We start from the raw sequence: 25,809 nt of genomic DNA, 5'->3' as shown, positions 1-25,809 counted from the left end.
GGAACTGTCAGTCCCGTTGTTTTCTCCTCCAGATTGTTCATCCAGCCTGTCCTATCCAGACAGGCCTGCGGAGCAGTAAAATATTATAGTAGATCCTCAAAGTGTTGTATGAAAAGTAAAATAGCTAGTTTGATTAGCTATTAGTAACAAGTGGGGAGTTTTTATATTTTGAGTTCTTGGTAAACAAAACTACTGAAGTCTTGACATTTCTTATTAACTTCCATAAATTTGTTTATTCAAATTGTATGTATCGAGTTTATATTATGTGCAATGAGATAGGAGCATACAAAATTGAATTAAATATAAATATTGATTCAAAGTGACATTTTCTTTTGGGTAATAAGCTGATGTAATATTGTGAGATAAGAATCAATTTTGTTTAACTGTTTGCTTTTGAGTTAATATAGTAGTTAATCCAAATATTGTTACGTTTAGCTAATAAGTAACGATTTGAATATTTATATATTAAAAGTCAAACAGTTATGAAGACAAAGCAAAATGTTCCTTTGAATAAGAAAAAATAAAATCTAACGTCTATTTAACTACAGAATTACTCCCAACAAATATAATATTTAGAAAAATATACATAATAATTTTTTGCTCTATACTATATAAAAGTTAAAATCACATAGTGCAAAACTCTTAAAAATGAGAATAATGAGAGCATATCACAAGTACCTCATGATTATTTTGTAGATGTTTTTAATAAGGGAAACATAACAAGTAAAATTATTTTGGATTTTTTTATTTTGGATTTTTTTCTTAATTCTATAAGCAAAACTCTAATTTCTCACTCCCCTGCAAAGCAGATATTATCATCTTTATAATTAAGATGACAAATAGGGAGGCACAGGGGCTATGGCTAAGGCTATTGCTATAATCAGGGGCAGATTCACAATAAAGATGAGGACTCACGAGTACTCTCAGTTACAGGGCAAAGGACGTGACTACCTTTTTTTTCTGCTCATGAATTTTTCAAAAGAGAATTATACAATGCATTTGAAAGTGATTCTTGAAATGAGTAGCACAGGAAGTACAATATTGGGGGAAAGACTAAAGTCGCAGCGCATACGTGAAAGAAGTGCAGTATATTAACTGCTTTAAGCCAGCTGAAGTATTTATTTTTAAGTATCCAAATATAACTTTAGCTAGTAATTCGGCTAAAAAAAATGTTCCAAACATAATGGTTTAGAATTTCTGTAAAATTCCATGAAATAAAAAACTATCATCAGAAACAAAGCATTTTCAATTTGTTTAGTGCAGAAATAATAAAACTGGCATATAAATGTTCTTATATCCATGTGTTTGAAGAACATAATAGAAAGTGTGAGAAAATTCTGAAATTGCTGCAGTAATTGAAGATACGCAAAAATTTATGGTAATTATGTAACTCCAATTTTTCCAAGTGGTCTGAGAAATTGAGACAGGATAATTTTCTTTTGGGCAAAGAATAAATTAAATCACCTCATTTTTCTTTTTGACAAATGATTATTTTTCCATAAAGTGTTAACAATATAAATTATATCATGTCATAATTCACATCAGCTATTGAGAACTCATTTTTTAATTAAAATTCTCAGGAATTACAGGCAAAGTGAACATTAGTGAGTTGAAAAATTAAGGTGAGAAAGTCCCAGTAATGCTTAAGAAGGTATAGCTGACAGGAAAATATGGGGGGAAGGGGGCAGTTAAAAATATAACTAATAAAATCAGAAAGAAAAATTTAACTCTAATAGGATCATTTGAGGAAAAGAAGCCTGAAAATAGAGATGAGAGTGTATTTCTGTACATAATATAAGGAGTTTTATTTCAGAAGTAAAGAAAGACAATATTAATTACATAATTTATGCACTCAAAATTCACCACCTGAATTCGAATAAAAGCGTGAGTGGAAGAAGAGCAATCTGGAGAAAATAAGTTGTGACTGAGTAACTAGCATCATTTCTGCTGGGAATCCTGTGCTTCAGCGTTGTCTCTTCTAAGGAAAGCAAACCCCATAACCTTTCTTCTAGGGCTTAACTCCTTAACTTCTGGTGACTGCGTCTCAATAAGGTCTTTCAGTAAGGCAGAAAGATGAGTAGATACAACGGGTGCTTGATTTGAGAATCTGTCATGGCAGTTGCTAATAAAACTGAAGGGATGATATGCAAGATACCAAAATGTATGTAATATAACTGGTATGTAACACTAATGTATCTAACATGACACCCAAAAGAGGTGGATCATAAAACTACTTACAAACTCAAGTAATAGCTTGAAAAAAACTAGAAGGGCTAATATTGATTCATCCCTCATCCTTCCAGTAATGACAACCATGATGTCTTAATTAATGTTCTTTGATTCTTTGATTATTTTTACCATTTTACCATGGATATCTCTGTCTGTCCACTTATAATTCTTTTGCGTATTGTACTTTATATAAATGAAGTCCTATATTTCATGACATGATTTTTTTAATCATGCTTTTTCATGTATTTGTGATTCATTCATTTCTTTTTGCTGCCATGCAGTATTTTGTTATTTGAATATATGTTAATTTAATAATTAATTCTACTATTTTGCTATAAATAGTAATTTAGGATTAATTGTAATTCTGGAAATGGCTTTATTTTTATACTATGATCAACACAGCTATATATATTTCATTCCTGTCTTTTGAAGCAAAAAAGCAGTTTGTCTTAGAGATTTTTTACAATGAGTGTGCATCAACTGTAATAGAGGCTTTAAAACTGCTTTACAATACGATTATGCAAGTTTCCACTTCAAAGACAGTAGGTGTAAAAGAAAGTATTTATTATACTACCTTCCAAACTTCTGTATATGGTGGGGGGGTTGTTTTTTAGGACAAGCAGTTTGTAAAGTTTAATGTGAACAAAGTGATCAATAATTTCCATTAAGTTATGTACATTTTACATTTGATTTAAGAAACCTTTCCAATTTAAGGAATAGCAAGGACACTCAATTGCATTTTCTAAACATGTTTTGTCTGTTTACCCTTGCCACAATACCACAAAGTCTCAGCAGCTTTTGTCTGTTTGTGTTTGGAAGTCTTGGCTATTCCATGTCCTTTGTCCTTCAATATAAATATTAGAATCAGGTTATTTAGTTCTAGAAAAATGCATTGAGATTTTGATTATGAGTGCCTTGTATGGATATATCAAATTAAAAACAATATTTAATCTTTCTACTGAAATAAGGTAAACTTCTCCCTTAATACTCACCTGACTTTATATCTTTTAGTACAGTATATTCTCTATAAATATATATTTTAATAAAGAATATACATATTTTAGATAACATAAATACAGAGATAACTATTTTAAAATTACATTAATAAAGGATTATTACTTGAGCATGAAACCATAATTGACTGATATATTGATATTTTACTTAAAATTAATATATGTTCATCTTAAATTTCTATGCATTTTCTTTTTATTCTAAACAGATAACCACTTGATTAAAAAGAGCAGAGAAATTTTAGGATTAATATAAATATATATTATGATATTATGAATTAATTAATTTTATGTATTATGTGTGTATATATGTAATTTATGTATATGTAATATTTTATTATTAATTAAATACTTTAAATTATTAATTACTTTTAGAATTAATATGGATGTATGTATTCCTATTATGTAACGAATATATGTATTATGTAGTCCAGGTAGATTAGAGAAACAAATCCAGAGAGACTCATATGTACATAAGAGCTTTATATTGAAAAGTAATTGTATATTAAGAAAACATCCCAGCCCAGTCTAGATCAAGACCATAAATCCAATATTATCCCATATGTGTGATACCAGTCTGTAAATTCCTCTTCAGACCCATACAACACATGCAATAATACCAAATGCAGGAAGATCACAAGCCAGTGGGTGGAAAGTTTTGTGCCTCTGGCAGTAGAAGCATCTCAGTGCTGGTGTGGGTCTCCATGTGGCTCCTCCAGCTTCAGGGCTCTGGCTGCCATCAGCGTAGCTCCATGTGGCTTGTCAACAGGAATGTCCCTCAGGGAGAGAGTGTGTGTCTGGCCTCCAATTTTATCTCTGTCACACCTCCAAATGAAGTCAACAAGCCACAAACCAATTGACAAGCTAGACTCCACCCCTTTACTCTTAATAGTCTCAAGTTTACACCAGACTTTGTAACTGCCATATGTATATATTAGGAGTCCTGAGGGTGTAGTAGTTACATGATGGACTGCTATCTCTGAGATCAGCATTTCAAAATCACCAACCACTCTTTGAAAGATGAGGCCTTCTACTCCCTTCAAGAGTGATATTCTCAGAAACACATAAAGACAGTTCTGACCTCCTTATAGGATTGCTCTGAGGCAGCATGGACTCAATGGCAGTGAGTTTAAATTTAATGTATACATTTCACATATGTTGTTGTAAGGTGTCATCAAGTGGGTTCCATCTCATAACAACCCTATTAATAAGGGGGGGGGGGGCAAACAAAAATAAAACTACCCAGTCCTGCATCATATGCACAAGCATTCTTGTGTTTAAACCCATTGGTGAAGCCATTGTGTCAAGACATCTCCTTGACATTTTATGTTCAGCTGGGTTCTCTAGTAAAGTAAAACCAGTGAATCTTATAAATGAAAATACTTAAAGAAACTCTTCAAGGAAATGGTTCATACAGTTGTAGAAATGGGTAGTCCCAGCCTGTTTTCTAGCCCAGTAACAGATATTAAACTGGAGGCTTCTCCTGACTCACTTAACTTCATGAGCTGATGAGCCCAGAATCAGCAGGAACACGAAGGCTGCAGAGGTGAATGAATCCAAGGTCGACAGGTCAAGCTTGTGACTGGAGAGGCCAGTACAAGGTCGACAGGTCGAATCACAGGATTCTGAGTGCTTGAATCACTTGTTGATGATCAAGGACCATAGCACTCAGTATGAACTGAAGATCAATGTAAAGAAAATAAAAATCCTCCCAACTGAACTGGATTGACAGGTAGCATAATGATACATGGAGAAAGTATACAGTATTCCTTCCATTATCTTTTATGTTGTTTGCATCATTCATTATTTTACCCAGATACTTCTATATTGTAACTCATGAAGCTTTTCTTCAGTTCTTTCAACTTAAGGATTTGGGCTTGCTAACTACAGACCCTAGCACATTTCATTATAGTATTTTACCTTGACTTCTGGATCTGCACTTCAAAATTTTCCATTCAGTACTTTTACTTCAATAGTTCTTATATTCAGTTTATCTGCTCTGTGTTCAAGACCAAGTTCTAGAGTCTCTTCTGACACCATTTTGATCTTTCCTTTCTTCCTTCTCTCTTTAATGACCATTGACTTGCTTCATATATGATGTTCTTGATGTCATCCCACAGCTCAACAGGTCTTTTGTCATTAGTGTTTTAGGTGTCAAATGTGTAATCGAGAGGTGCTCAAGATTTAGGTCATATATTGGTTCTTGTGGACTTCTTTTAATGTTCTTCAACTTAATATTGAACTAACTTAAGAGAATTTGGTGGTCTGTTCTAGGATTGACCCTTGGTCTCATTTTTGCTGCTATATTAAATGCTTCATATAATTTTTTTTCATACAGATAATGACATGATACAGCTCTCATATGTCAGATTGTCAGGAAATGGTAGCTTGCTTATAATGCTGGAAATCATGCAACTGGTATGTAAAATGACAACAGTTTCATGCATGGTGAGCAAACACATTAAAAACTGACTAGGAAGAAGGATTAGGTGAACCACATCGGAGAGAGTAGCCACTGAAATCTTATGAATATCAGCGAAAATTTGTCAGCTATAATGCTGGGAGATGAGCACTGGAGGTTAGAAGGCACTAAAAATATAACTGAGGAAGAACTTTATGCTCAAAGCAGAGTTGACCATAATGACATAGATGGAGCAAAGCTTTCAGAACCTTCATTTACTGGTTGGAATAGATGCAAAATGAGAAGCAAAAGCGGAAAACATCATTAATAACCATAATGTTTAATGTATGAAGAGTGAATGTAGGTAAATTGGAATATTTCAAAACTGAAAAAGAATGCACAAAGAGATACGCAAAGCATAAGTGAGCTGAAACCAATTGGTCTGCTCACTTTAAATAAGACAATCATATCATTTCCTATACCAGGAACAGCAAATTCAAAAGGAATGGCCTTGTATTCATCTTCAGAAAGGACATTCAAATCTCTATCTTGAAGTGGAATGATGTATGTAATAGGATTATGTCTATATAATCAAGAGCAATTAATGCAATTATTATTCTAATTTATGTACTAATCACTAAAGCCAGTGATTAAGAAATTGAAAAATCCTACTAAGCTTTTCAGTTTGAAATGAATCAAGCATGCAATCAAGATGCATTGATAATTACTGACTGTGAAAATTGGAAATAAGCAGAAAGGATTAGTAGTTGGAAAGCACCACATTAGTGATTCACAAAGTAGAATTTTCTGGACCAATGATTTAATCATTGTCAATATCTTTTGGATTTCTCATCAGATTGAATGCATAGGAACCAAATGGGCTACATCTGTGGGTAGAAACTCTGGAGATGTTCCAGGTCATAGGCCCAAACGAGGCCAGTGGCCAACTATAGAACAGCATACCAATACACATATAAGATCAGATTGACGTTGAAGACACTCAAAACAAGACCAAGAGGATTAAAATATGACTCCTAGTTCATCTGAAATTAAAGATCATCTCAAGAATAGATGTAAGTCATTAAACACTAATGACAAAAGACCTATTGAACTGTGAGATGATATCAAGTTCATCATACATGAAGAAAGCCAAAGGTCAGTGTAAACACAAGAGAGAAAGAAAAGCTCAAAGTGAATATCAGAATAGAGTCTTAAACTTGCTCTTACCTTATCTTCTCAGCTGTCTTTTGGCATTTTCTGTTCTGGTCTTTTACTTCATCATTTCTTCCATGTGCTTTATTTAGCTAAACATAATGATTTAAATGTGCAAAGACTTGTAGTTAGAAAGTCAAAAGGGAATCCAGGGTGGATGATCCCTTCAGGACCAGTGGTGTGAGTGGTGATCCTGGGAGGGTAGAGGGAGAGTGGGTTGGAAAGAGGGAACCGATTACAAGGATCTATATGTGATCTCCTCCCTGGGGTATGGACAACAGAAAAGTGGGTGAAGGGAGACGTCGGACAGGGCAGGATATGACAAAATAAACAACTTATAAATTATCAAGGGCTCATGAGAGAGGGGGGAGCGGGGAGGGAGGGGAAAAGTGAGGACCTGATAATGGGGGCTTAAGTGGAGAGCAAATGTTTTGAGAATGATGAGGACAATGAATGTACAAATGTGCTTTACACAATTGATGTATGTATGGATTGTGATAAGAATTGTATGAGCCCCTAATAAAATGATAAAAAACAAAACAAAAAGGAAGAACATTCTTAATCTCAAGCTGAATGAACTGAAGAAAAATCCAGGCTTCTATTGAAGTGGTCTATGTACAAATACTGAATGCTGCAGGAAACATCAAAAGAAGATAGAAGAATTAACAGTGTCACTATACCAAAAATAATTGTTTGACAATGAACCAGTTCAAGAGGTAGTATGAACAAGGACCAATTATACTGAAGGAAGAAGTCTAATGTGCCCTGAATGTATTCAGTATAAAACAAGGTTCCAGGAATTGATGGAATACCAATTTATATGTTACAACAACTGCCGCAGCAGTATATCCATGGTGACTTTCCAGAAATTCAGTCTGGATTCACAAGAGAATATGAAATGCCTATATGAGATGAATTTTAGCCGAAAGTAGAAAATACCACAAAGACGTTCACTTGAATGTGTTCAATAGGAGCCTATCAGTACAACCTTTGTGGTAATTCACCTTGTTGAAGGTTGTCCTCTTTCTCTGGCACCACAACTTTGTCAAGCACGATGTCCTGTTTCAGGTACTGATCTCTCCTATAACGTCCCAAGTAAGGAGGTGAAATCTTGATATCCTTGCCTCTAAGGAGCACTCTGCTATATTTCTTCCAAGAAAGACTTGTTTGTCCTTTTAGCAATTCATAGTACTTTCCATATTCTTCTCTAATACCACAATTCAAAGGTATCACTTCTTCTTTAGTCTTTTTTATTCTGTGAGTCTGCATTGACTAGAAAAACAAACCCAGAGACATTCATATGTGTATAGGAGTTTTATATACAAGAGCAATTAAATATTGAGAAAACATCCTAGCCCAGTCCAAAGCAAGTCCATAAGTCCGATATTAACCCATATGTCCATTAACAATCTATATATGCCCCTTCAGACTCACGCAACACATGCAATGACACCAAATGCAGGAAGATCAGAGGCCAGTGGGTGGAACGTCTTGTGGATCCAGTGGCAGAGGAAGCATCTCAGATCTGGCAGGGATCTCCACGTGGTGCCTTCAGCTCCAGGGCTCTAATGTAGCTCCACGTGTCTTCTCAACAGGAAAGTCTTGTAGGGAGTGAGTGTGTGCCCCGCCTCCAATGAGCGATTTATCTCCTCATCATCTTCAAATGAGGTCATCAAACTATGACTTGACCGACAGGCTAAACTCCCCCCCTTCACTATTAAGTCTCAAATTGACAACAGATGATGTAACTACCTACATTCAATGGCCAAACGTTACATGCATATGAGGCCATTGAAAATGCCATTAACATCATTGCTTTTCGACGCTGCAAGGAGTCTTATGCAGCATATTTACCCAATGCAATGTGTTGTTTGATCTCTTGACTACTACTTCCATGAACCTTGATTGTGGATCCAAGCATGACGAAATCCTTGTCAACTTCAAAATTTTCTCCATTTATCACAATGTAACCTATTGGTCTAGTTGTGAAGATGTTGGTTTTCTTTACATTAAGTTGTGGTCCACATGTAAGGCTTTAATACTTGATCATTAGCAATTGCTTCAAGTCCTCCTCATTTTTAGTTAGCAAGGTTGATTTTCTGCAAATTGACACTAGTTAATGAGACTTACTCCAATCTTGCTGCCTTATTCTTCTTCACATATTCTTGTTTTACACATTATATGGTTCATATATGGTTGAACAAGTATGGTGAAAAAGATACATCATTGACACATACCTTTCTTGATTTTATTTTTAATACAGTTTTATTCACAAAAAGTCCACATATTGTACAATTCAATAGTTCAATCATTTCTAGAAGAGTTCTCCATTCGGTTCTTTCAGATTCAAGAACGCCAAGCATTTTTTTCACTTCTGGTTTCCTTAATCCAGGTCTTTGCACATTGCATTATAATACTTTACTTTGCCCACTCAAATTTCCCTTGGAAATTTTATGTTAAACTCTTTTACTTTATTATTTCTTCCGGTGTCTTTAACTTTTCTACTTTCAAGAGCAATTTTTAAAGTTCCTTCTGACACCATTTTGGTTTTTTTCTTTCACTCTTGTGCTTTTAATATCCTTCTGCTTTCTTTGCGGGTGGTGTTCATTCCACAGTCTTCTGATCTTCATTCACTAGAATTTGACATATATAATCTATTTATGAATAGGGAACCCTGGTGGCATAGTGGTTATGTGTTGGGCTGCAACCTGAATGGTCAGGAATTCAAGGCAATCAGTTGAACCTTGGGAGAAAAATGAGTATTTCTACTCCAGTTAACACTCTCTCAGAAACTCACAGAGATGGTTCTACCCTGTGGGTGATAGGTTAGCCTGGTTTGACTAGAGATACAAATTCTTAGATGCTTACATGCATTTAAGAGAGAAATTTATATCAAAGAGAAGTTATACATTAAGAAAACATCCCAGCCTAGGCCAGATCAAGTCCATAAGTCTGATATTGGCCCATAAGTCCGATGCCAATCTATATATTTCTCTTCAGACTCATGCTATACATGCAATGACACTGAATGCAGGAAGATCACAGGCCAGTTGGCGGAAAGTCTTGTTGATTCAGTGGTGGTAAGCATCTTGGCTCTATCAACACAGCTCCATGTGTTTTCTCAGCAGGAAGACAAAGCAGAGAGAGTCTATATCTAACCTCCAGTGAGTTATTTATCCCCATGGTGCATCCAAATTAGGTCATCGACCTGACTGACAAGCTAGACTCCACCTCTTTACAAGTTGACTGGAGATTAGAGAACTGCCACAAACCACCCCTTGTCAACTTGACATTTCTCCACAAATCTTTAGCAAGACATAAGAAAATCATTTTTATACCTAACAGGATTAAACCAAAATGCATGCAACTCAAACTGTGCCAAAGCCTCATTTAAACATCATAATCTATAAGTGAACAGCACACTATTCGATGCTAACAATTGCAGTTAAGTAACATCTACACCTCAATCCTATAATCCCATGAATATATTCCCCCACCTATGAAAGTTTGTAAGCCAATTTGGGGTGTCCAATTTCTATACTATCCACTTGCATCAACCCAGTGCTCTGAGGAGACAATCATATTCTTTGATGTGAAGAATCTTCATTCCATTTGGAACCTTGTGAGTCCACATCCATAAGCAAAGTCATATCAGGACGGGCCATCCAATATACACCAGTTCACAGGCTCAAAAATCATCTCATTTGGTTGGGTTCTGGTAAGCTCAATGTGGGCTGCCTCGCTCAGCTTCACCAGCATGCCCATTGGTCACCTTGCCTTTAGATCATGGGCATTGTCACAAATTATCAACAACCCTAGTCCCATTGGGCTAGGACATGAATTTAAGACCAGTCAACCTGCTCTTGTCATCTCCTCTAGTTCCTGTAAACCAGGTCCACAGGTGTCAGTGGCCAGACTCAACTTGTCTTTCTATTGCTGCATTTCTCCCACTTCCATTCAAGTAGATCCAGGTGGTAACCTAGCAAGCATTTCGGGCTTCCACAGGCTCCCTTTAATATTCAATCCTAGAGAGCAGTTTTCTTCATGGTTCCAGAATTTTTCCAGCTTCTGACAAAAACAACTAGTTCAAAATTTAAAAATCCAAAGAGTTCCTTTTATTTCTCTTCAAACTCTCAACGGTCCCTAGGCAAGTCTCTTTACCTTCCAATGTCCTAAGTACTCAGGACACTAGATGGGGCTTAGCTTTTCAGAACCTTCTTTGCAGGCATGTCCTAAGTCATTAAAGATCAAACTTCAATGGTTGAAGGCAAGTAGGCTTCCAAGCTCTCTATTTTCATACTTCCCAATAATAATTTCCATCAACAATAATAACCAGTAGAAATCAGAATAAACAAAGTAGAATCAGATGCTAACCTCAATTCTTAAAACACTGAAGTTCAATCCTTATTTAGCTTATCTTCATCCCTATTTAAACCATTCCACTGGCAGGAACATGTCCTTAGGTCCCTGGCTGCATTGCCTCAAGCCAGAGCAAGGCCTTCTGCCAGCCATTTTAACCTTCTGTCAGCCATTTTCACTAAGCAGCATGGTCTCTGTGAAATTCAAGAGATGATTTATATCGCTGAGCTCAAAATATATATTAACAACATTAATTTTTGCCATTTCAAACAGGAATAACCAGAGACCACAACCAAAGAAAAGAATAAAAACTTCAGCTTCCTATATTCTTGCCAGAAACAACCCAGTAAACTGCATGGATATATCCGACCTCTGACTAGCCAAAGAAGAAGCACTACTGTGTATCTCCATGTGTCTTGTCAGCAGGAAGACAAAGCAGAGTAAGTTGCTATCTCCAAATGATGTCATCAAGCTGGGAAACAATTGACAGGTTATACTCTACCCTTCACAAGTTGACAGGAGATTGTGTAACTGCCACAGATTGCTACCCATATAGAGTCATGATGAGTCGGCATCAAATCAATGGCAGTAATTTGATTTGCTTTGCTTATTCTTGAGTTAGTTTCTAAATCCACATGGTAATATGATCATTGTCATAAATTGGTCCATGAGTTAGTTAATTGTGCCAACCTGGCCAATAAACACACGTGGGGCTAATTGAAAGGCGGAGGGATAAATGGGTGGTGAGCCTCGCCTTTCTAGTTCTCGGGTCTCTTGCTTTGTGATGGTTGCACCAGGGTGCAGCTGCCTTAGCAGGTCCCTGCTTCAGCTTGCAAGATTGACTTCCTACAAGACATCCCCAAGGAGAAGCCACATGGACCTATCGCAATGCAGCCCTGGGTGCTGGAGCAGCCATGTGGAGACCCCTGCTAGTGCTGAGATGCGTATCCGTTCACTGACTCAGCTTTCCTCCTGCAGTCGGCATCATTGCCTCTGTTTTGTGAGGTGGAGGAGTTTGTGGACTGGTGTTGGGTTAATGGGTTAATGTTGTAATGTTGGACTTGTGGGCTTGGGCAGCATTGGGTTGGGATGTTTTCGTGATGCACATTTTCTTTACATAAAACTCTATCTTATACATGAGTTGCTGTGGATTTGTTTCTCCAAAGTACCCAGACTAATACAGTCCACATAGTCATTTTAATTTTTTTCTGCTTCAACCTGAACTTGTGTATGATAAATTGATGATCTGCTCCACCATCAGCATCTGGCCATCTTCAATGCAGTAACATTACATCTTTGAAGCTCTCACTCTCTGGCCTCTGCTTCTGTAGTCACATCTCTCACCTTGACTCTCTGGTTTCATTCTTATAAGGAGGTTTGTGATTTCTCTAGGTTTATTACTTAAAGAATAATATTCTTTTTCCACCTCAAAAGTCTTACTGTAATCATTACTACAAAGTTTATTTTGCTATGTAAGACAGCATAATTTCAGGTTCTGAATATTAAGAAGTGGGCATCTTTGGGGGAAAATTACTGAAAATGGCTCTGCAGAAAGTTTGATTGAGTTCATGTCTGCAATTTGCCAGCTGCAAAACTGTAGTCAAGCCACTAGAGCTCTGCTATTTCAAGTTCCTTATTTGATGTGCAATGCCCAGACCCATAGCCCATGAGTCATTTTCTTCAGTGTAACCACACAGGTGGGAATCTTTTTACAAATTATTTTAGATTAGATATCAACACTAAATTTCAGTTGTTTACCACTTCATATGTCTATTACATTTATTTTATTGTATTCACAATATGCCCTTTCCACCTTCATTTACTTTGAAGCCCAGCTATAGAACTCACTAAATAATTTTATTTAATTAAAGAATATTTTCTATATAGCAAAAGTGTCAACACATAAAGCATGCATGTGTATTTTTAATGTAAATTATTTTGTGACAGAGAAAAGAGATATCTTAATATATATGTATATATGATTATCAGTGTGTGTACATATGAGATAATGTATTCCTATAAAGTAATATTGATAATATCAAATCAATCCACAGGGCACCAAGTCCTGACTCACTGTAAAACTGCTGCTAATCCCTTCAAGGTAAGTGGATACTTCATGTACAATCAGAGTAGAGAGAGGGTAAGATTGGTGAAGGTGGCTCCTGGGACCTTTCTTCCTAAACTGGAAGTGTCCTCTGGGGCCCAAAGTCATAGAGGAGATTTCTCAAGAAATTGGTGGATTAACTCACAGAGAGAGAGACTTGCTTATAAAACATATAGTTGTAACTTTAATGACATTTTCCCAAGGAGAATGATTCACAAATCCAGTCTATGTTTGTTTTCTAAAAGCAACTCTCGGCTCTAGGAAGCTTCCTGAAAGAACATCATAGATGAAGACTCTTCTCATAGTGATATCGTGATTCGACATGTTAACAGCTTCAGTATATGATGCATGTAGGAAGATTTGTCTGGTTCTCTTACCTTCTTTCCTTGGAACTTCTCCACAAGTACAGGGACAAAAAGATCACAGTCCAGTTGCTTTGGTGAAATCAAACCATGAGAAAAACACCTAAGGACTAATTTAAATTTTTAGATAAATTATTTTAGGTAACATATTAAAAATAATAATAAATAAATAAACAATAAATAAATTAAAACTCAATACAAAGAAAAGAAAACATCCCCACTACTAATCATGATAAATGGGGAAAAGACTGAAGTTATCAAGGATATCATCTTCCTTGGATACACAATCAATTCTCATGGAAGCCACAGTCAAGAGATCACTTTGGAAATCAGTATGGTGCTTCCTTAAACATACGCAAATACAAATGCCTTATCATCCTGCAATCTCGCCCCTTGGTATATACACTAAAGAAATAAAGCGCAAAACATGAACAGGCACATGCACAACTATATTTATTGTAGCCACTTCTATAACAGCAAAAGATAGACACAATGTAAAAGCCTGACAATGGAGGAATGGATAAACAAATTCTGGTACATTCATACCATGTAATATTACACATCCTTAAAAAACGATGGGTTTGTTCAACACCTAAAGACATGGACAAAATGAAAGACTATTAGGCTCAGCATAGTTAGTCAATCTCATATAATAATTGTGTCCAAATTAACTATTTTGACACAATTTTATTGGCACCTAATGCACATAACATAAAATGCAATCGTTCCATCGTTCAATACAGCCAGACAAGAAGGACTGCACAGCCATCGCCGTTATTAGTTTGGGAACAATTCCTGGCTCCTCACGGGGTCCTGTGGCTCTACACTGGCCCCCAGCTCACACTTCCCAGAAGTTGGTAGAAGTCTGATCATTGAAATCCACATTTCTCAGTCTGCATCTCCTGTGCCGAAGTCTGGGATGTTAGGGTCTCATCCCCCTCCACTGCGGCGACAACTATGGACTTGGGATAGTCGACCTTCTTCATCAGCGCCCCCAGCGACAGCTAGCGGAAGGGCCATAACAAAATCATGGCCCTCACATCTCCCAGTGCCCTCTGACAAACGCTGCCACAAACAAGGGCGGGAAGAGCTCCCTGGGCAGCCAGTCCAGCGCTGAAAGGACTGAGGCCTCATCCTGCAGCACGCTCTGGATGGCCAGGTCCAGCAGCCGGGGGTGTTCCTGCTGCTCAGGCCGGTCAGTCTACTCCAAGGGTAATCATGCCAGTGGTCGAGACCAGCAAAGCTCCCGTGGGACTAAGATTTCAAACTGGATTCTGCTCCTGGCTCTCGTTGATCCAGAGGCTGTGGAATCCAAGATGGGCAGGTCCAATTGAGGGCAGTGACCTCGGCAGCTTGGGTCTAGGAACTAGGTCTAGGAGTGGGCAGGGATGAAGTATTTTGACACAATTATTATAAAAGAAAATAAAGGGGGGAAATGGTTTTCACACCAAAAGATAAAACTTAAAAGATTGCAGTGAGGTCAGGGTTGGGGGTTGGGAATCAAGGGAGGAAGCAAAGGAGGGAAGAGAGCAAGGGGAACAAGAACCACATAGACGGGAGATTTAATTGGATCCAGTTACTAATTTGATTGAATGAAATGAGCTTTGCAACTACATAGAATCTATTTTTCTTTGTACGTATAATATTCCACAAACAAGATGGGAAAAAATAAAAATATATATGCAAATAAATTTAAAAGAGAAAAGAAATAAGAATAAAATTTAAATTTACAAAGAGAGAGCGAGAAGGGTCAGAGCCTCAAAAAACATCCAGATTCCTTACCTATCAGAACTGTTGGTCTGAGTGGCAATAAAAAGGAGAAATGTAAAACTGAAATGGAGTTGGATTCTTTTATGACATACAAATTGGTTTAATAAGAAACAAAAAAGGAGACCGAGAGAACTCAAAGGATGTGTTGCATTGGGGACATCTGCTGCACAAGACCTCTTTACAGGATTGAAAGCAAAGAGGTTACTTTGAGGACTAATGCGTGTTTGACACAAGACACGGTATTTTAAATTGCCTCACTTACATGCAGGTGAAAGTTCACCATTTGTGTTAGACAGGGTTCTCTAGAGAAAAAAAAACAGGACACTTATGATTTTATATATATAAGTGATGTTAAGCCTAATCAGGCTGGTGAGACAATTTGAGAAGCCCGTATTTATGATCTTGTTTTTCTAGAACCACTCCTGGTACCGTCAGCCAGATGACAGGGCCCAACAGTCCCCAGCTCAAGTGATGTACACACCAGCAGGGTGGTCAAGCAGGTCTTGAAGGAACCTCAAACTATAGCAACACGGTCCACAGGTTGGGTGCCCCACAGGTAGTGTAGCTTGCGTGTTGAGGCAGAAAACTAACCAAAGCAGCTGCACGCTGGTCCAATCACCAGAGAGCAAGAGACAGAAAGGCGAGGCTCCCCGAGTCATTTATCTATTTGCCCTTCAATTAAAGTGCAACCTCATTGATCCCACATCGGTTTATTGGCCAGGTTGGCACAATAAACCTACCCATGATGACACTGAATAAGGAAGACTGAAGAAGAATGGATGCATTTGAATTCTGGTGGCTGGCAAATATTATTGAACACACCATGGACTGCCAAAAGGATAAACAAATCTGTTCCAGAAGACCAATCCCTGGAGAGGGCCATCATGCTTGGCAAAATGGAGGGGTAACAAAAAGGAGGAAGGACCTCAAGGAGATGGCTTGATACAGTGGCTCCAGCAATTGTCTCAAGCATAAGAACAATTATGAGGATACTGCAGGATTAGGTAGTGTTTCATTCTGTTGTACAGAACCAACTGGATGGTGCCTAACAGCAACGACAAAAAAACAGTAGCCATTGAGTCAGTTCCGAATCATATTGACAGAATCCATGTGTGCCATAGCAGAATTGTGTTCCTCGTTTTTTCACTAGCTGTGACCTTTAGGAAGTAGATCATCAGGCCTCCCATTTGACCTGCCTTTACTTGAATTCAAATTGTCCATCTTTCAGTTAGCAGCAGAGCACTGCCACCTAGAGTTTCTATCACCACTATCACAGAAGCAGGAGACGTGGTTATGTGGTGACTTGTTGGGCTCCGAGTCAGCAGTTCCAAACCACCAGCTACTGAGCAGAAGACAGATGAAGCTTCCGCTTCCATAAAGATTTATAGTCTTAGAGACTTCCCAGGGAATTAACTGGATGTTAATTTTTTAGGAGTTAATAGACATATTTTTCCCACCCTGTAACTATAGAGTAACAAAATTATGTTATAAATAAATTCACCAAGATATTAACATACTGTGAGCTATATACTTTTTGCTGAAACAATGTAAAGATTGCTAATTTGTCTTTCAGGACAAGTATTCGAAACACTCACTGCCATCAAGTCCGTTCTGGCTCATAGCAAGCTTCTATATCACCTTAATTCTGAGACTGTAAATCCTATGAGAGCAGATAGCCTCATCTTTCCAGCCATTCTGGAGTGGCTAGTGGATTTGAACCATCTACCTCATGATTAGCATTCCAATAGTATAGCGAAAAACCATAAGGCACAATTGAAACAGTTTCAGTGTTACTTATTATAGTTTAAAAAATTATAGCCAAAATAAGCTACAAAATGAAAAAAGTAGATTCAAATCGAATAACTGATTAATCACAAACAATTCATTAAAAAGGAACAACTGATTATCACAGAGGTTTATGCATATGAATCCCTTTCTATACCTTGTTGCTTGTTATAGAATAATACCTATTTCATTTAAATTTTGTGTAATCCATAATAGCATTATGAGAGACCAGAAATGTGCCCAAACTTCTTCTGTCAAGAAATGTTTAACATTTAACATTCCTCGGGACAATAAGTGCATATTTATTCCAGAATACTGCTGTGACCCAAAAAAGATACAATTAAGAATTGTTTTGTTAAATTATCTTTTTCTTATCTTGGTATCATTACAAGGTTGGTTAAAATTGAAAATAATTTCATCATAAATAATAGATACATGTTTCATTTCCAGAACTTTAAGTATTATTACTTTAAAATATTTAAATTACTAGATTGTATTGGAAACTCCCATGCCCTTGAGACCATGACTGTGGATCTTATCTTCATTTGATTGGCTTCATTGTTAATTAATGTTAAAATGGTGATAAGGAAAATTAAAAATTTTTATGATTCTAATAATTTTGTCATATTTACCTTGAACAGTATTAGTGTTTTCATTTAAACAAATTAAATTTGAAATTCTGATTCAATGCATATATTACAGCTTTATAAAAAATTAAATAAACTGAAACGCTTTCTGTTTTCCATGTTTATATAACTACACTCAAGGACAGAAAGTAGACATAAACATAATGTGTTTTATAGTTATCTCTTTTCATACTCATCTATACAATAGACGCTGAGGTGAAAAGCCTTTAAGTTTCAAATGCAAATGAGTTGATACACTGCAAATATGGGGAAATTTCAATGCAACTAAATGTTTTCAGGATATTTTAGTTCATATATAATTGCCATAAACCTTTGATATAATCCATTCTGCTTTACTTTATTGCTTTCCCCATATGCTGAAAAAGTAGAAACTATAAATTATACTAAAATTCTAGGAATAGCGCTACACTAGCCTAAATTGTTATAGCACAATCAAAACTGTGAAATAACAGCTTTAGATTTTAAAAAAGAATGATAAAGCTTTCAGCATATTTAGATACCTAATTTAGAAACTATTTTAATACTACCCATTTAAAACAATCTTTTTTCCCCCTGGCATTATTCAAGAGTTTCTCCTAGTACTTCACTGTTTCGGGCACAGAGGAAAGAGAGGTTTTCCAGAACATATTCGTATTATCCGCAAAATACTTATAGTGCTAGAATAGAGTTTTATAGAACTGGCATAGGCAAGCAGATCCTCAAGTTACAAGTGATGCTTACTTAATGAGCTACAAGTTCAAATTTTAATGTCACAAATCTATAGTTTATTTTCTTCATATAAAATGTTTATTATTGCCCCCTTGGTAGCATTTCTGTAGCTTTTGTTTCAGCATTAAGGTTATTAAACTTGCCTTTTCTGTTCTCATTACCAGAATAGTTTATAGGTAAATCCACTCAAGGAAACTATTGTGCTGTCTGATCAAAGTGGAAAGTGATGCCAGGCTATAATAAGCAATTTAATTTTTAATGAGCTTATTCATGCCCAAGGTCATAGCAAAGGTAAAAAAAATTTTTTTAAATAAAACTGCAGCAAAACACTAATGATAATGCCCCAAATATGACCAGGACAAAATAATATTTGACAGGGAACACTTTGAAGATATCCCAATGGTGTTTTTTTTCCCTCAGAATAATAGCTCAAGTGAGACGTAGAATAATAAATAATATAGACTTACATAAAAATGCATGAGACTCTTTTTTTCCCCTAAAAGAAGATAGCTAAGCTGTTTGTGGAATTTAAATTCTTGCTACAAGAATGTTTAAGTGGTTTTATTAAATGCTGTTTTGTTATCATACTGTTAGCCCTAACTAAAAAGATATAAATTTGTAATATTTTTGTTTTTCTGATTAAAAAAAAATCACAGCAACTAGAATGTAGACATGCTCCTCTTACTTTGGTTTATTATTTGGATAATAACTAGAATTGTTGGTATTTCTGGCAAAATTTTATTATTTAAAAATATTTAATAAGCCAGAAAAATGTTTGAATTAAAAACATTTACTGTTGTGCTCACCACTTTTAAGCTGTAAGTATTGTTGTTTTTAATATGTATATCTTAACAGAAATAAGAATTATCTGTGAAAATGTCTCGGGAGACATTATGATCATTTCTGCTTAACAGACATCATCTGACCCATCTATGCATTTGAGTTATTTAGGACTGTATTAATGCTTTAAATTACTGCATACTATTCAAGGAAAGCAGGAGCCTTGGTTGTACAGTGGCTACCAACTGCAAGGTTAACAGTTCGAAACCACCAGCCTCTATGCAGAAGAAAGACAAGGCTTTCTACTCCCGTAGTTACAGCCTCTGAACCCCACAGGGTTTTCATTAGCTGGTGCTTCTTGATTCCTTTATTCAAGAGTTTATCCAGTTGTTTATAAGCTGTTCTTTTGTCTACGCATTATATAGTGAAATATAATGTTCTTGGTTGAGGCAATGGCTTATTCTTTATTTTTCCATATCAGGGGAAAAATAGGTATAATTGTACTGCTTTTTTGTTTTAGTGAAAACTTTTAATATTTAAAATTTTGAGAGAACAAGTTCAATAATTAAAAATGATAATTTATTTAAATCTTGGCTTTTTTTCTCTTTGTTTTTTTTCATTTTTAAGATATGCTGAGCGTGGTCTTCATTTTTTTGATTTTCTAAGTCTTTACACATTTTATCATAATATTTTACTTTGTCTTCTCCAGTTGTCCTTTGAAAGTTTTTGTTCAACCCTTTGACTTCATCCTTTCTTCCATATGCCTTAGCCACTCGATGATGAAGAGCAAGTTTCAGCGTCTCTTCTGACATCCACAGGATCTTTTCTTTCTTTCCTGTCTTTTTAATGACCTTTTGCTTTCTTCATGTATTATATTCTTGCTAGCATTGCACAGCTCATCAGGTGGGTCTTCTGCCATTAGTGTTCAGTGCATCAAACCTGTTCTTGAGATGGTCTCAAAAGTTGGATTTGGATAAGGAAGGCTGAAGAACAGATTCATTTGAACTATGGTGGTGATGAAGAATATTGACAGTACCATGGACTGCCAAAAGACAAAAAAAAGTCCTGTCTTGGAAGAAGTACAGCCAGAATGCTCCTTAGAGGCAAGTATGGCGAGACTTCATCTCAAGTACTTTGGGCATGTTGTCAGGTGAGATTAGTCCCTAGAGAAAGACAGAGTTTGGTAAAGTAGCAGGACAGCAAGAAAAGGGCAGACTTTCCACAAGATGGCTTGACATAGTGGCTGTACCCCAATGTACCCTCACATAAGAGCAATTGTGAGGATGGCGCAGGACAGGGCAGTGTTTTGTCCTGTTGTACATAGGGTTGTAACTCAGACTATGTGCTATGAGTTGTAACTCTGTCTATGGTCCCTAACAATATCATTAACTACTTTTTCTGTTATTGAAACATAATATGGTTAATTTCTGTTGAAATATAATATTTTACTATATTTAGTACCTTATGGTATTCTAGAGAAACAGAATTAATTAAGATAGATGATAGATAGATAGATAGATAAATAGGTAGATAGATAGATAGATGATAGATAGATATAAGAATTCCAGGAGGTTGTCTGTCTATAATCTTGAGGTTGAATCCTACTTCCTCAGGGAACCTCAACATTTTTCTCTTATGTTCTCATATCTTTTCTCTGTCTTCCAATTGATTTGATGTGGCACAGTGACAATATAGTCACTGGGTGGTGCCAACAGTTAAGCACTCAGCTGCTAATCAAAGAGTTGGTGGTTGAAGGCCACCTAGAGGCAACTCAGAAACAAGGTCTGGCAATTTACCACTAAAAAGGTAAGCGCTGTCGACCTTCAAGACACAATTCTACTCTGACACACACGGGGTGGCCATGAGTCATGTTTAGCTTCATGGTAAATGGTAACAGACTCTATGAAATGTAATGTTTGACCTATGAACTGAAACTTTAGTGACCTCATTAAGCTTGGGCCCATTGACACACTTCGTTGATTGTAAAGGGAATTCCTTGATCAGAGGCAATGCCATGTGAAATATTATGTCAGTGGATGAGCGACCGTCTTAGTCTAAGGATGAGTGTTTGGACAGAAGCAGTGTGTGCAGGGAAGTTCAATCCATCTTCAGAGAAAGTGCCTATTGCAGTAAAAGGAAACACTGCCTTTTCCACTCAGCGGACATGCTGTCAGGAGAGAAGCGTCCCTGGAGAAGAACACCCGGTTAGGTAGCGTAGAGGAGCAGTGAAGGAAAGGGAGGCCTCAAAGTGATGGCTTGACATTGTGGCTGCACCAATGCACTCGGCTTAGAAACAATGGTGAGCATGGCACAGAATTGGACGGTGTTTTGTTACATTGGGCATGAGGTCACTGTCAGAACCAACTCAATGGCACCTAATAACAGCACCACGTGGCTCAAGGTAATAAACGCACCACTAGGTAACTAGCTGACTTCCTTGAAGACTGATGCCATCATTATGGAAATTCAGTGCTTGTCTTGGTTGCTGGGTGATTGAACCTCTTTGGCTTTGAAATGAGATCAATGGCTAGAAAAAAGATTGAGTCATGTTAACAGAACAGATCATCCTAGGCAATTGCTATTACAACCCTTCTCTGCTGAGTTCTCCCTTTGTAAGACATCCATGTGGGGCACAAAGATCTTCATATGTTTCACATATTTAGAGAAATTTATCCACCACTACTTCCCCATACTTCTTGCCAACAATTTTCCAATCATGTTCCTTCCAAGTCCCTAATCTTCTAGACCTTGTGTCCCAAAGTAGTTAATACTTCCCCCTGCTGGCCATGGCAACAGTACAGGCAATGTGCAAAAGCAGGTACTTTGTCATGGATTATGGGTTATAGTACAAAAGTTTTCATTTCCAAGTGGAGGCTGAGTAATTTTTCTTTAAGAAAAGGTAGCTATCCAAGAGAATGCCCCCCAAACCCCAGATTTTTGTTGTTGTGTTTTTTTTTACAAAACAACCTTCTCATCTTCAAATTACTTGCCATTATGCTTAATATATTTGTCTCTGTGATTCCATTTCTTGGAAACATTTTTTCAAACTCATCTGTTTGGATGGCTGACATCATCTCCCTCATTTTTTTCTTAACCTCTACTATGTTATCAAATAACTGTCCTTTCATATCTCTCTATATTCATGGAAACAAAAAGAAGTCACACAGGGCAAGGTCAGGTGAGTCAGGTGTGTGGGGCAAGAGAGGCATGCTGCTTTTTGCCCCAAACTGGCACACTGAGATGTCTGCATGAGCAGGTGCATTGTCATGGTGGCAAAACCAGACCCCTGTCTGCCACAAATCAGGCCTTTTTGGTCAACATTGTTACACACTCTTTTATGAACCTCTAAATGGAAAGCTTGGTTAACAGTCTGACTTGGTGGAACAAACACCAAATGCACTACAAGTCAAGATTTTCATCTGTTCAGGAAGTTTGATGGATGTCCAGAATGAAGTTTGTCATCAATCAACATTTCCCCTTTTTGAAAGGAGAAAACCACTTGTCCACTTGAGTTTTTCCCATAGTGCTGTCCTTGTAAGCTGTGTTCAACATCTCAACAGCTTTAGTGCATTTTTCTGGAGCAGGAAACAAACTTTCACAGCCACAAGCTGTTCTCTTAAATCAGCCATCACAAACTAACAAAAATGCTTTTATGAAAAAATTCACTGTGACCAGAGAGAACCTTCCCAGGAGACGCCACTGGGTGCACTAACTCAGAATCAGAGAAGTTGATTGATGTTCACCTAGTGGGACAAATTGTGTCCCACTACGAAAGCTCTCCTCCACCCAGCATGATCCTGGTTTGGGGGGTTGCCCCCTCATAGAGCCAATGTTTGGGAAAGCCTGTTTCAATAGTGATCTGAACCCTGGTAGCATAGTGGTTACACTATGGGCTGCCAACTGAAAGGTCAGCAATTCAGAACTGCCAGCCACTCAGCAAGAGAACAATGAGGTTTTTTACTCTGGTAAAGGGTTACAATGTGAGAAACCCTCAGGGGCAGTTTCACTCTGTCCTGTAGGGTTGTTGTGAGTCTGAAGTGGCTTGATGGCAGTGCGTTTTTGTTTTGTTTATTAAGGGTGGGGGACTTTATTTCTGTCAAGGGCCATTTGAACACTCATCATAATTCATGGCCACACTAGTAAAACATTTCATTACAAAGATAAATAACTAACATCACTATTGTTATCACGAAAAACAAAGAAGAAGAAACTTAGCTTATACACCAATACGAAAGACTTCAGTGACCCCAGGGAGGCTAGGCACAGGAGTGGGAACAAGAAGAGAGAAGGGAGGGTGGGGGGTTGGAGTGAAAATTATGTGGGGATGAAAAAGAAATTGCCGACCTACCACCCTGGACTCAGAAGAAGATGGAGAACAATTTCATAAAGTTAATGGTAAGGTGCGAGTTCCTTGGGGAAGGATATTTAAAAGTGTCCTTAAAAGAAATTAATTTTGTTATGTATGTATTCACATGCCAAAAACGGCTTCATAGAGTGACCCCAAGGGGAGGTAGGGCCACTGAATGTTACAGTGGGATGAAACAATTGTTTATGATCCATACAGTGAAGTTGACCAGGTCAGGGGAGCCAACAAAGAAACTTCAGAGGAAGGGTATGTTGAGTATAAAATAGCATCATAGAAACTTTTTTGGTGAAACTATACACAAAATCTGATACCATTTCTACACGCTCCATAAATTCTGTGTGACAGCAATTCCATTCTTCAGACATTCTTCTCATCCTTCTCCATATTTGTCCACCACCATTGACAAGCAGTCTGAGCCCTCAGCTTCTCAACTAAACATTCAGGTTACCATTATCCATTTGAATACATAAATAAATAAAGATTTTCATTTTGCTTGGATCCACAAGCAGTACTCATGTAAACAGCATCCCAAAGATCAAATGATGCATCGAATTGGGCAAATCAGCTTCACAAGACGTCTTTAAGTATGAAAAAGCTAGGATGACATGACCCAAGCCATGATATTTTTCATTGTTCATACGTATATGACATTTGGACAATGAAAAAGGAAAACTGAGGAAGAATCAATGCATTTGAATTCTTGAGCTGGTCAAGAATATTGAAATTTCCATGAACTGCCAAAACAACAAATAAATCTGTCTTGGAAGAAGTACTGCCTCAGCGCTCCAGGCAGCCAAGTATATTCAGTCTTCGTCTCTTGTAGCCGGACAAGTCCCGGGAAAAGGACATCATGCTTGGTAAACAGAGGGGCAGCGGAAAAGAGGAAGCACCTGCTCAAAATGGATTATCAAAGTGTCTGCAGCAAGGGACTCCAATATAACTAGTGATCCAACAGAAACAGGGCTTATCTTAAGAACAGGCGCAATTATGAAATGCACACAAGAATATATTTCATATAAAATAAATGTAGACAGCATCAATTTGGATCTCGGATCACTTTGTGTGACAGGGACGAAACCTTACTTTAATATTCTGTTTTACTAAATGATGTGGTAAATCTCTACAGAAAGTTTTAGCAAACTTTCCAAAGTAAATTTCATCGGCAACCACTAAACCATTTGATGTGCTAAATCTCTATTACCTTATTCCCTCTGAGCCATGCCAAATTTTCCCCTCAATTTTCAACTTTCTGTACAGACAGAAACATTCTTTGTGATGTTTAATTGTCGTTCTATTTGATTTTAAGACTCACAGTCCCTCTGCTATTCAACGGCAGTACTCAGTGTACTGTCGTTTGTGTTCTAGTGCTGTTCCTCTTTCAGAAGAGCTCCACTTGGTTTGCTTGTGTGTGTACTATTGTTTCAGTCTGAACTTGCAATAGCACTGTGGGAGCTAATGGCTTGTTCAAGTGTGGCCCTTGTTTTCTAGGAATATCAATTGAAGGTATGCCCCTAGGTCTCTGGTCTTATGTATAAAGGCTGCATACAGAGTTGCATGGGTACAGAGTTGTATGTGTGTTTATGCTATCATACTGACTCTGTATCTGTTTGTATACTGTGAACTGTGAGAGTTTATTTTGAGCTCATCAAGGTGGAGATAAAATCTCATACATTGAATAAATATATTGTTCTTGGGAACACATAATGATTTTAATTTATCCCAGAAATGTTTCCACTCATTTTCCTTCAAATCAAATGAAGATCCTGGTAAGATTCTAGATAAAACTGTTGAAATCATTTAAGAGTAAAAACGTGACTTAAAAAGGTAATTGAATTTCATGTTTTACAGAATCTGATGAACAAAACACACTCAATTACTCAGATGACATCTATGTAAATTTAGGAGATGATCACTTACTGTATATGTTATTAGTAAGGTATTGTTTATATATGTATACCTGAAGTTATCATAGAAAGAAGATATATATTTTTAAATCATTTTATTGAGGGCTCGTACAATTCTTATCACAATCCATCCATCCATCCATTGTGTCAAGCACATTTATACATTTGTTGC

The sequence above is a fragment of the Echinops telfairi genome, unplaced genomic scaffold, assembly GCF_000313985.2.
Source record: "Echinops telfairi isolate 266 unplaced genomic scaffold, ASM31398v2 ScPeMD7_9;HRSCAF=40, whole genome shotgun sequence".
Taxonomy (NCBI): Eukaryota; Metazoa; Chordata; class Mammalia; order Afrosoricida; family Tenrecidae; genus Echinops; species Echinops telfairi.
The sequence above is the reverse complement of the archived record's forward strand: the minus strand, read 5'-3'. Positions refer to the sequence as shown.